Source organism: Myotis daubentonii, chromosome 15 (assembly GCF_963259705.1).
Source record: "Myotis daubentonii chromosome 15, mMyoDau2.1, whole genome shotgun sequence".
Lineage (NCBI taxonomy): Eukaryota > Metazoa > Chordata > Mammalia > Chiroptera > Vespertilionidae > Myotis > Myotis daubentonii.
In genome coordinates, this window is record NC_081854.1 from 17,490,098 (window position 1) to 17,503,822 (window position 13,725).

The following is a 13,725-nucleotide window of genomic DNA, read 5'->3' on the forward strand; positions in this document are numbered from 1 at the left end:
ATGAACGAGGCCGTCATGGTATATATGAACGAGGAAATCACGGTTTGAATCCAAGTCAGGGAATATGTCCAGTTTCAGGTTGGTCTGCACTGTGGGGTGTGTAGGAGGCAGCCAATCCATGATTCTCTCTCATCATTGATGTTTCTACTTCTCTCTCCCTCTTCCTTCCTCTATGAAATCAATAAAAATATATTTTTTAAAAAAGTAGAAAAAATCGAAAAAAAAATGTATTATTTTTTTTCTTAAACCACATGAGTACAGGGTGCTTTATGAAGATTCTTCTCCTTAAAGAAATAAGGGATATTTTTCATACGTCTAACAAACTGGGTCTCAGTAACAGCGGCAATCTTCCTCATTACAAACTTAAGAATAGTCTCAATTGCCAACTCATGTACTTGTGTTAAGACATCCATTAACATGTTGTTTCGATACATTATTAATTTCTCCGGTAAAAATAGCATCATCTTATCCATTGTAAATCGACTAGCTATGGCCACCAGATATTTGATGAGCTGGCCTTGAAGAAGTGAAATGATCATACCTTTGGAAAACATGATGAGTAGGTACTTCAGTCTCAGCTGTGACTTCAAACCTGGTGCCGCTTGTTCTGTGCTGGGACTTAAATAATGGAGGTGACTGAAAACAGGAAGCCAATGCCAGGAATATAAAAGCGATTGGGTTCTCAGGTCCGCAGGACAGGAGCCCCACTGCTCACCCAGCTGAGACACAGTAGGACTGCCAGATTTGGGGAAGGTTGTTCAAGAATAAATGCAAAGGGCGGGGCTAAGCCTGAGCAGTGATTGTGTCATTGCCCAGGAAGAGCTCCTGAAGCAAAGGGTTTAACATCAACACTAATAAAAGAGAAAAATGGTAATTGGCGTACGAGCTACCCTTTTCATTGGCTAATCAGGGCTATATGCAAATTAACTGCCAACTAAGATTGGCAGTTAACTGTCAACAAGATGGCGGCTAATTTGCATATGTAAGCACAATGCAGGGAGGCGAAAGGGAAAGCAGGAAGAAGCCCCCTGCCACTGACAGTGATCGGAAACCCAGGGGGCAGCTAAGAGCTGGGGGGCAGGGCAAAGGCGGCCCTGGGGCTGCCTTTGCCCTGCCCCCCAGCCATGATCGGAGAATCAGGTGCCTTTTCCGCCCTGGCCAGTGATAGCAGGAAGTAGGGGTGGAGCCAGCGATGGGAGCTGGGCATGGTCGAAGCTGGCAGTTCCAGGAGCTAGGGGTCCCTTGCCTGGGCCTAAAGCGAAGCCCACGATCGTGGGGCCGCTGCAGCTGTGGGTCCCCGCTGCCCTGGCCGGACTCCTAGGCCAGAGGCGTCAGGTCTGGGCAAGGGGCCGATCCTGCGATTGGAGGGTGATGGGGGTCAACGCCTGAGGGCTCCCAGTATGTGAGAGGGGGCAGGCTGGGCTGAGGGACACTCCCCCCCAACACACACCCACCCAGTGCACGAATTTCGTGCACCGGGCCCCTAGTAAAATATAAAGTAACACAATTTTTTAAAATTAAAATACAGCAAATGAAAATTGCTACTAGAAATTCTTGATGAAGATGAGTCAAATGACAAAGAACACATAAGGTTAAACATAAGAAAAAAAGAGAAATACATAAATATTAATTCCATCCAATGAAAACCCCGAAATAAATTAATTAATGTCCTTTAATAACTTCTAAAAAGTCATTTAAGGCTTTAAGACAATTCTTTTTGTATGTTTACTTTTTAAGGCCTAATATATTGACTTTTAATTACAGTTTCTAAATACCGGAAGGGCATTTCCCTTTACTTCCTCCCAGAGTGATCTTTGAGCTGCATTTAGGGACATATTTTTTCCAAAACTTTTTTCTTTCTTTTAAATGGAGCAACAAACTTTGTTGCTGCTTGGATGCTGGCCAGTGCTGCCATGCATACATTACAAGAAAAAGTAACCTTCTTTTTATTTATAGTGTCTCATTAATGGTGAGATTTAATGCTTGAGCAACAATTTTTAGTTTACTTTGTAAATAGAAGCGGAAGAGATTTTAAAATTTCTCCTTTTTCTCTTCTCATTATATATATAACCTTCATATATTTTATACTTTCAATTTATTCTTCAAATCTTCTTATGCTCTTCAAAAATGCATTTTTACTCTAATAGTTTTTCTTTCTGTCATTAATTTGTATATACCTTTAATTATTAAAACTATACAATATTTAAACCTTAATTTTCCAATGATAATTAGATTGCCATTTATCAGCATACCTTTTGTATTTATTTTAAACAACAGCAATTAAATTTAAACTGGTTTTTATATTAAAAAGTTTGGTTCAGACCATGGAATTAATCCTCTTTTTTAATGAAGAATTATTTTTCTCAAAAATGAATTTCTAAACTTTATAATTTCTCCCAACTTAATTTAAATTCTTAGAAGCTTTAAATTTTAGGTAGCAAGTTAAATACTTAGCATTCCTCAAATTAGTAATATTTTTACATTTTTAAGAGTAATATTACAAATAAAATACAAGGCATATTTAATTAATAGATTCAATTCTATCTAGATTTTTCATATGAGGCAAATTTAGATTAATATTTCAGTATTTTTGTCATTTTAAAATACCTAGATATTTAATAATGTTTATTATTTAATTCAGCAATGTTCTAAAGTCTGAAGTTACTATGTTTCTGGCAAGAAGGCAGGGGGAGGGGATATTTAAAACCGCCACCTTTTTTTTTCCTTAGTGATAACAGGTAAGGTTTCTGTTGCCACAGCAGGCTTCTCTGCTTTTACAGGGGGAAGAGCCACTGGCCCTTTCTCATTAATATATTATTACTGAAAAGCCTTACCACAAATTCTTTATTTTAGTTATTTTCATTATTTATGTTCTAACAACTTTAGGTTTTCAAAGCCAATTACTGTCCAAGGCATTTTCTTTTGGTAAATTTTGTAACAGAGGTAACTTATTGACTTTCAGTGGCTTCAATGCTATTATTTTATTTTTATTTTATTTTATAAAAACAGGAGTGCCCCCAAGATTTGGGAGGCAATCTTGGAATGCAGTACATTATTATTCAAGAACTATCATTATTATGGAAACATTAATCCTATTGTCCAAATATAGACTATATATTTTCTGTGTCATTTTTTGCAATCTTTAAAAAAAAACACAAAACATTTTTGGGTTTATTCTGTAGCATCCGTGAAAAGATTGGGGCTCAAGAAGTCACACAAATTCGGGCAGAGCACATGCGTTTTCTTAAGCTTGCTTTTCTATTCACGGTTACAGAAATCCCAGATGCATCCCCAAATTCTGGGAAATGTTTCATTTGTCTAAATTTCAAATGACGGACTGCGAAATAAAAACATATCAAAAATGAGACTTTAAATAACACTCTTGAGAGTGGGCACCTATTTTACAGGATCGCCAAAAGACCTAGTAATTTTTTAATTACTTCCCTTTGTCTAGGGAATTTTCCTAGAACCTGTATTATTGGCCATGTGTACCACTCATGTTCTCTCTCTTTCCCGTTTCCCGCATTCTGTTTGTTCTGGGGAAACTCGGCAATGGCCTGGCCATCTATCATTTCTTTATTATTAAATTAAAGTCATGCTTAATAAACGAACAGTAAACAACAAGGACAGATAAAAGATAAGTACCCAATAATTTCCTTTAAAATATCTAGGACATTAAAGAGCTTGGATCTGCATTGGGATCTGCATTGATCGAATGGGGAGGCGGATTGCTCGCTCCTTTCCCTAGAGCGCCACCTTGCGTCCTTCTTGGTTGCCAACTTTCTTTTTTAAAATGTCCTGTTTTTCCACAGTCTAATTTGCTTATAAGCTTTCTGCACACAACTTAGCTGATTTTGCACGTTATTATACTGTCCCAGTCCTGCCATCATTTCATAAGTTATTTGAGCATTCAGCCCGAGGATTGCATGGGCTTGCTCCTGACATTTCTCAAAAAATTCTCCCTTCCATAGTAAATAATCTCCTCCATCCAGAGTTGCACGAGCCAGAGAATACCAATCATAAGAAGCTATGCTTCAGAATTATTTAATCCTTCTCGGATAGCTCTTTGAACAGGTGATTCTATTAACGGCAGATTAAGTGTTTCAGGATTAGGACATGGAGGTGGAGGAGGCCATGAAAGCCATTCCTCCAATTTTTCTTTTTGCTTCTCTTAAGGAGCAGAGGGTGCAGGGGGAAGAGATTTGTCCTCCCTAATCTCTCTAAAAGGCTCTAGTAAGTGAAATACCGTGTTCCATAAGTAGAAACAATTGGGAGGCACATTTTTCTCCTGCTGCTGAGCTTTTTTCAAATTCTGGCCAACTCTTTCCCAACATTCAAGATCTAATGTACCTTCTTCAGGAAATCAAGGGTTATGTTCTATAATAACATGCAAAAACTGTAAGAGATTACCTTCTAAGACTTTAATTCCTTTAATTATGCAAGCAAAAAGTCTATAATAATTTTTTTTTTATTTTCTAACCAAATTCTGCCCCAATAGCCTGGCTAAATAGAAACACGTTCCCACCCTACTTATAGATCGCAGTTTCTGCAGCTGATCATGGGCTTTGTGTGTGGTGAAATATCTCCCACCTATACGGTGAATTCTTCCCCACTTTGCAGGTGAAACATCATTTTTTCGCTCTAGGCCAGTGGGTCTCAACCTTCCTAATGCCGTGACTCTTTAATACAGTTCCTCACGTTGTGGTGACCCCCAATTTCATTGTTACAATTTGAACATAATTAAAGCATAGTAATCAATCACAAAACAATATATAATTATATATATGTATCTCCGATGGTCTTGGGCGACCCCTGTGAAAGGTTGAGAACCGCTGCTCTAGGCAAAGTCTTCTCCTCCAGATGGTCCTGTTAAGGCACCAGATGTGTATGTTTCCCCATGTCCCGCGGGGTTCAGGGTTCAGGATCTGGAAGAGGCTCCACACACAAATGAAAGAGATAAGACAAGAAATAATAATTTGGAAATATTGGGGCGGGGGGGAGCCAAGCGGGCAAGCCCAACTCAAGGGGCAGGGCTTCCACTGGAGCCCAGGCTTCACCAGCCTTTTACTCAATTTTGGATACACATCTAGCCCTTAGGCAGGCAGGTAATTGCAGTAACAGACAGACTATCTTAAAGGTCAGTAAATATTAGAAAGATTTACTCTGAGACTATTTGGTCAGGAAATGCTTAAGCCCCCATTGTCCGTACTAAACAATCAGTACATCGCCCTGGCCCTTGCCATGGGTTCAAGGTTCACCAGCGTTCCAGGATCCTTGTTTACACATCTCTGATAGTGAAGACAATGGGTTGCTTCCCACATGTTGGTTTTCTTTATATTCTTCACACTCTCCATTTGCCTGTTCCGATGAGAGTCCACACACAGGGTATAGGGAAATGGGAAAGAAAATCTACTCTCTGGGTTCTGTTGGGCTCTGTCACCTAAGGTTGGCCTCTGAGCATAAAGCAGAAACTTAGAGAGACCTGTGGGTCAGATGGCTTTTAGAAACCAGGGGCTGCCAGAGGTGGCAGGAAGGGGTGAGGTCCTGGACAGAGTAGGGATGGGAAACTGTAACCATTGGGAAAGCAGGGAGGGAAGAAAGGTATGGGGTGTTAGTGTTATGGTAAGACAGTCAGTTGGAGCAAGGGCAGCCAGCAACAGGGTGAGGACAGCCTAGCTGGCCACTTCAGAGGGGTGAGCCATGCAGGGGCTGCACCAGGATCCATTGGTCCTCATACAGAGCCCAGGGCTGTCTAGGTGCTGTGTCCCACATCAGAAGATGGGCTGAGGTTTGTGCCACCTCCAGGCTTTCAGTCAGTGGGTTCTGAAGCATCCCTTTACCCACTGACCCTGATATCCTGGGTAGTCACAAAACACTAGGGATTCTCACCCATTGGCCAAGATGGCTAAGAGGGAGTTTCTAACACCAAATGCAGCAAAAGCTAGAAAGAAGAATGCATAGGGCCCAAGCAGAAAGGCTAAGAGCTGGCAAGTTAATTACATAGAAGGGAGTAGTGAAGCCCTTCCCTCCACATTGCTATTGGAACCCCAGGTTTGAGCAGGGTAAAGAGATGTTCTTTTAGGGGTCAGTCCATAATTCTCCAAGGCATGGAACCTAAATAAGCCTCTTTCCTTCAATGCCATCACGTGTCCCACAAGTTTGGTTTTTGTTGCAGCAATTACCTGACCTGTGTTTTGGTCACAATAGCCTTGGTTTAGGATGAAGAGAATGGAGGAGGACTTGGGAGGGGTCAGGTCGTCAGGCACAGGCTGAGGACTCCAGCCTGCAGAAGGGCAGAAAAGACGGGTGGCCTGGTGTTGGGAAGAGCACATAGGAATCACAGTGTCCAGAGTGAGGGCCAGGGTTGTCAGTGTCCAACTTAGGTCAGGGCAACATTAGCACTACATGTTTCCCAAGGTGGGTCTGAGTCCAGCAGTTTCAACTTTCCCTCCAAGCACCATAGAAACACAAAAATGTCAACTTGCCAGTGCCCCAAGACCTGTAATCCTGAGACTGCAATTGGGAAGAAGTGCCCACAAAGGAGGCACCGAGTGGAGGCTGACGAGCAGTCTGGCGGTGGTTTTTGGGGTGCCTGATGAAAGAGGATAGAGAGGCAGGGTGTCTTTGCAGCTTGCTGAGCCCAAGTGATTGAGGAAAGGGGTGAGTGAGTCTTGGGGGCCCCGGACCTTAGATGTCTGTGGGAAAGATGGGGTTAAGGCAAGGGTGGGCAAACTTTTTGACTCGAGGGCCACAATGGGTTCTTAAACTGGACCGGAGGGCCGGAAAAAAAGCATGAATGGAGTGTTTGTGTGAACTAATATAAATTCAAAGTAAACATCATTACATAAAAGGGTACGGTCTTTTTTTTTTTAGTTTTATTCATTTCAAACAGGCCGGATCTGGCCCGCAGGCCATAGTTTGCCCATGGTTGGGTTAAGGCCTCTCCAGGGGTAAGAGCCCTCTGCAATGTTTTTTCTTCTTACCTAAAGGATCTCTGCAGTGAAATGTGCTCTTGTCATCTAAGCAGGCCCATTGCTGCATTGTTTTCCCTAAAGAGCTGGTGGGGGTACTACAGCAACTGATTCAAAAGTGTGTATGCAAAGGAACCTGCACAGATCAGTCCAAGGGTGAAGACTTTTCCCCACCAGGAGCATGAAGCTCATGGCTCTTCCAGCCACCTGAGGAGGTGCTGACAATACCGGAAGAAGGGGAAGACCCGGGCCCCCTGGGTCCCAGTGATCAAAACCATGATCTCAGGAAGCCTTTGGCAGGTTTCTCTGTGCCCCATTCTTCCTGTCATTTTAGCCTGTAGCTCTAGAGTCTAGAGTCTAGACCAGCCGTGGGCAAACTACGGCCCGCGGGCCGGATCCAGCCCGTTTGAAATGAATAAAACTAAAAAAAAAAGAGACCGTACCCTTTTATGTAATGATGTTTACTTTGAATTTATATTAGTTCACACAAACACTCCATCCATGCTTTTGTTCCGGCCCTCCGGCCCAGTTTAAGAACCCATTGTGGCCCTCAAGTCAAAAAGTTTGCCCACCCCTGGTCTAGACTTTCATTTCTACTTTGGTCTCTTTTCAAGTCCCTTGCTCAGGTAGGAGATTGCCCCTCAATCCACCCACAGTGTGGACTCAGCCTCCTTAGAGTTTCCCCTATGAGGCAGGTGTTCAGCAAAGCCACTCAGAACCCTCAGCTCCACAATGTTAGCCTTTGGACTTGCATTTCCCACCGCATATTTTTTTAATACTCTTTGTAATAATTTAAGCAATAAAACAAAATTAATTACAAAAAATAAATAAAATACATGTAAATAGAAAAAAATTATGAATATAACCTGTACGCCCCACCCCCACCCTCCACCCTTAATTGCTGCCATTCCAGTGGCTGCTGCTTGTCATTCTGAGGGGGAAAGAGGGAGGGGACCAAGGGGAGTAGCCTCCAGCCAGCCCGGCCCCACCCACTCCCACCGCCTCTACCCGAAGTCCTGGTGGTGGTAAGAGTTGGGGTCACAGTATTTTGTGACAACCACTCTGTTGGCGAACTTGCGACCTGTCAGGCCCTGCATGGCTTTATGGCCGTCACACACAGAGGCGAACTCCACGAAGACCTTCCCGCAGCCGGGCACCTCGACGCCGTCCACGGGCCGGGGGATCTCGATGGACTTGACCAGCCCGTGCTTGCTGCACTCGTCCCGCAAGTCCTCCACGATCTCCTCTTACTCCTCGTCGTCCAGCAGCTCCTCGGGTAGTACAGTGTTCAGGAGGCACAGGACTACCGTGGGCTGGCCGTCCATCGGCACCTGGGAGCTCAGCAGGCCCGACACTTGCAGGTTCACGGGGGTCTGGTGGATGGTGCTCGGCATGGCATTCTTGGCTCCCACACTCGCCCTCTGCACCTGCAGTTTCCTGTCCCCCAGCTGCATCCCGTTCAGCCCCGCAATGGCCTGATCCGTGACGCTGATGTCCACGTACTCACAGAAGGCGTAGCCCTTGGAGAGCCCTGTGGTGCCGTCCTTGACCAGGTTGAAGGCCTTGAGAGGCCCGAATGATGTGAGCATCTCTTTCACCTGGTCATCGCTCAGGTAGTTGGGTAAGCCCCCAACGAACAGCTTGTGGGCAGAGTCCGGGACCACGGTGGACACCACGCCAGGCAGGTAGACAGAGGGGTTCTCCCACAGGCCGGGCAGGGGCTGGTAGTCTGAGGCCTGCGGATCTTCAGCGACTGGCCCTGGAAGATGATGCCGTCGAAGGCTATGGCCTGGGTGGTCTCATCCATGGAGCAGAACTCCAAGAAGGCAAAGTTGATCTGCATGGCCAGGACAGGGTTGCCCGGGGCCTGCGTCAGCCCACCTAAGCTCATCTGGGCGTTGAAGAAGTCCACCATGGCCTCGTTGGTGATGCCGTAGGGGGTGTTGTCCACGTAGAGGCGCTGGGCCTGCCTGGTCATCTGGCTTCCCACCACAGGCACTGGTGTCAGGGTCACAGCCAGGCCGTCTGGGGTCGTGGTGGGGAGGAGGGCGGTGGCTGGAATCTGACCCGCAGCTTGCATGGCCTTGTACTGCATGGGGGTAATGTGCTCAAGCCCGGCGGCGGCACATCCCAGTATTTGCGGATCTTCTTCCCATGGCGGGGAAGCGAATCAATCGACCCCACTTCTCTTTAGCACCTCTGGTCAAAGGTTTGCTTCGTCGCCGAAGATTCCGGGATGCATCTGGGGATGCGCTCCACTGGTCCCGGTTGCGCTTGTCGTGGCTCCGTCTGTGGCGCTTGCAGTCCTGGCTGCGTGAGCGGCTGTTGCTGCGCTTGCGGTGCCGGTTCTCCTTGACTTGCTCTTGCTTATTCTCGATGAGCTGCGGCTGGAATTCATAGAAGTCCGACATGCTGAGATGGCCGCGTAAGGGCCCTGTACAGCGTTCACCTCGCCTTGCCGCCCCCACCCCACCCCCCCACCCCCCCACCCCCGACTCTAGCCCCTTCGGCCACAGCTCGCTCCCAGCAGGTCCAGGGGTTCCCAAAGGTGTGGACAGAGTTGGCAAAGAATGAAGGACATGGAGACAGCATTCAGTTGATCAGCATAGTGAGGTTCTCTAGCAAGGTTCTCTCGCCAGGTTCCCCAGCCAGGTTCTCTGTTTACAAATATTTTATTCAGTTTCAAAACTGTCTCTTTAGTCAGACAGTTAGATTCAGTAAAATTATGAAGGCAAAAGATGATATAATGCTCCAAAGGAATATTTTCAATCAGAGAAGTCTTTATTTGGGGATTATAAATGAATCAATTAGTTTAGTTGTGATTCATCCAGGACAGCACGATATTGTTTACTCAGAAGTAATGGTTGCCTGTCCAGGCATGGCTCAGTGGTTGAGCATCCACATACGAACAAGGCCGTCACGGTACCTATGAACGAGGCCATCATGGTATATATGAACAAGGCCGACAGGGTATATATGAACGAGGCAGTCATGTATCCATAAATGAGTCCAACAGGGTATGTATGAACGAGGCCATCATGGTATATATGAACGAGGCCATCCTGGTATCCATAAATGAGTCCAACAGGGTATGTATGAACGAGGCCATCATGGTATATATGAACGAGGCCGTCCTGGTATCCATAAATGAGTCCAACAGGGTATGTATGAACGAGGCCACCATGGTATATATGAACAAGGCCGGCAGGGTATATATGAACGAGGCAGTCATGTATCCATAAATGAGTCCAACAGGGTATATATGAACGAGGCCGTCCTGGTATCCATAAATGAGTCCAACAGGGTATGTATGAACGAGGCCGTCCTGGTATCCATAAATGAGTCCAACAGGGTATGTATGAACGAGGCCGTCCTGGTATCCATAAATGAGTCCAACAGGGTATATATGAACGAGGAAATTAAAGTTTGAATCCCAGTCAGAAAATATATCCAGTTTCAGGTCAATCTGCAGTGTGGGGTGTGTAGGAGGCAGCCAATCCATGATTCTCTCTCATCATTGATGTTTCTACTTCTCTCTCCCTCTTCCTTCTTCTATGAAATCAATAAAAATATATTTTTAAAAAAAGAAGTGGAAAAAATTTAAAAAAGTATTATTTTTTTCTTAAACCACATGAGTACAGGGTGCTTTATGAAGATTCTTCTTCTTAAAGAAATAAGGGATATTTTTCATACGTCTAACAAACTGGGTCTCAGTAACAGCGGCAATCTTCCTCATTACAAACTTAAGAATAGTCTCAATTGCCGACTCATGTACTTGTGTTAAGACATCCATTAACATGTTGTTTCGATACATTATTAATTTCTCCGGTAAAAATAGCATCATCTTATCCATTGTAAATCGACTAGCTATGGCCACCAGATATTTGATGAGCTGGTCTTGAAGAAGTGAAATGATCATACCTTTGGAAAACATGATGAGTAGGTACTTCAGTCTCAGCTGTGACTTCAAACCTGGTGCCGCTTGTTCTGTTCTGGGACTTAAATAATGGAGGTGACTGAAAACAGGAAGCCAATGCCAGGAATATAAAAGCGATTGGGTTCTCAGGTCCGCAGGACAGGAGCCCCACTGCTCACCCAGCTGAGACACAGCAGGACTGCCAGATTTGGGGAAGGTTGTTCAAGAATAAATGCAAGGGGCGGGGCTAAGCCTGAGCAGTGATTGTGTCATTGCCCAGGAAGTGGCCAGGAAGGGCTCCTGAAGCAAAGGGTTTCGCATTGTGTGACTCACGGACAAAACCGCAGTGGGCCTGGCAGGAAATATCTCCTTGGTGTGGGAGTTGTATAGGGGACAGTTGTATCTCAATAAAGTTGAACAGGTAATAACATTTGATTTTTCTAATTATAAAAGATATAGATGTTCATTTTAGACAGTGAAACTATGAAGTATGTGAGAAAAAAGTGACCCACAAAACCAGGGGCCCTGGTAGAACACAGAGGATACTCCGGAGCCAGACAACAAGGCACTTAGCTTTATTTCTCCAGAAGGTGGGCAACCAACACACTGTGTGGTCAGCACCCACATCGAGTGGGAGGGCTGCTGGGTTTTATTTCTGATGCAACAATCTGTCCCTCACTCTCGATGGGTCACAGGTTGAGTTCATATTCCTGCAGGATTGTCTAATTCAAAGGATGGGAGGGGTTGACATTTGAGGTATTGAAGATGGCGGCCTCCAGGGGAGTGGAAGTCATGGAGCCAAAATGTTGGCTGCTTAAAACTCCCTTCTTTGACAGAAAAGAATCTTTGTTTATTCTCACAACTCTCATAATTATTATAAAGCCTTTTTTTAAATATAAGGAGCTAGTTAGCTGGCATATGAGAATCCTGCTCCCAAGTAAGTAATTCACTGTCTGTAGGAATTGGACAGCCAGTCATGTGAAAATATATAAAATATAAGTCAGAGCCAGACCACTACTTTGTTTTAAAATTTCAAATCAAATGGCCATATTACAACAAATATTAAGTTTCTCTTAAAATTAACAGATAAAAATTACTACATTTCACATATATATTTAAATGTAACTATACATCCATGGGACAACATTGAGACATGCTTACACATTTAACCTAAAAAAAGTAGATATGAATTTTATAAATATTAAACTAACAGAAACAAGTCAATATTCTTTGAAAACTATATATTGGAACAACTGCATATATATAGATATAGATAGATATAGATATAGATATAGATATAGATATAGATATAGATATAGATATAGATATATACTTCAAAATATATTTGAACAACACAGGTCAAATGAAATAGATTAACAAGAAATATTCCCAATGAAAGGTTGAAATAACAAAAAAATTGATAGTGATTAATAAGACAAACAACAAAGAGAAAGTAAAAGATAAAATATAAAGGGACACAACAAAACTAAATGTAAAAATTAAATATGCCAAATAAGAGAAACAAAAATAGTTTTTGATAAAGATTAACAAAAGGAACAAGCAAGAGAAGCAGAAGATAAAACATAAAGAACACAAGCTTTAAAATTTAAAATATGGCAAATGAAAATGTGTAATAAAAATTCTTCATGAAGATTGGTCAAATGATAAAGAATAGTATAAGGAAAAATATAAAGAAAAACAAAAAATAAAAAGTAAATATATATTAATTACATCAAATGAAAAAAAAAACCAAAATTAACATTTTTGTAAAGATAAATGATAAGACAACAAATCCAAAGAAAGTATAAGATAAAACACACACACAAAAAAAACACTTTGAAACAAAAGATGTAAAAAGAACATGTACTCAATGAAAGAAAAAAATGAAAATTTTAGATGAAGACAGATGTGACAAATGACAAAGTGAAAACATAGAAAAAATATATAAGAACATGCTAACACATAAGCAGCAAAAATAAAACATGCCAAGTGACAAGTCCAAATTAAAGTTTTTGATAAAGAAGACTAAGAACAGCTAAAGGAGAATGCACAAGGTAAAATATGAAGGAACTCAATGTCTATTTCTTCTTGCTCCAACTTTGTTTTTTTAAAATTTTTAAATATATTTTTTCATTGATTTCAGAGAGGTAGGGAGAGGGAGAGAGAGATAGAAACATCAATGATGAGAGAGAATCATTGATTGGCTTCTTCCTCCCACGCCCCCTACTAGGGATTGAGCCCACAACCCAGGTATATGCCCTTGACCGTTATCAAACCCAGTACCCAAACCGAATAGGGCAGTGGATGGCAAACTGCTGCTCGCGAGCCACATGCGGCTCTTTGGCCCCTTGAGTGTGGTTCTTCCACAAAATGGCACACACATACAGTGTGATTGAAACTTCGTGGCCCATGCGCAGAAGTCGGTTTTCAGCCTGGGCGACTCTATTTTGAAGAAGTACTGTTGATATTTGGCTCTGTTGACTAATGAGCTTGCCAACCACTGGGCTAGGGCAACTTTGCTGTTTTATATATTCTCCAGAAACATAACGATTTGGTCTAGGGCTAGGCTGAGTATATATGTAAGCAGTACTATTTTTCTGTTGTTCTATTAACTTTCCCTGAATCTAACATTGTTCCCTCCTCTTATATGCATTTTGTTTGCCACTTATTTCTTTTTTCTTGTTCCACATTGCTAGAGGACTGGCAATGTTATTGATTTTCTCAGTAAATCAGGTGTTCAATGTGTTATTATTGTATGTTTTGACCTTACACTTATTTCTCCATTAACCTTCTTACTAAAAGAGTTGCTACATTTCTTTTTTTCTAAGATTTTGATTG

At 42.9% G+C, this 13,725-nt stretch overlaps 1 protein-coding gene and 1 pseudogene across 1 annotated transcript in view; one reads left to right on the top strand and one right to left on the bottom strand.

Annotated features, from left to right (window-relative positions):
* The window catches only part of LOC132216804 (carcinoembryonic antigen-related cell adhesion molecule 21-like), a 131,114-nt gene that overhangs the window by 60,987 nt on the left and 56,402 nt on the right, over window positions 1–13,725 (top strand). The gene's annotated exons all lie outside the window — the stretch shown is intronic.
* On the bottom strand, window positions 7,976–9,399 carry LOC132217336 (splicing factor U2AF 65 kDa subunit-like; annotated as a pseudogene).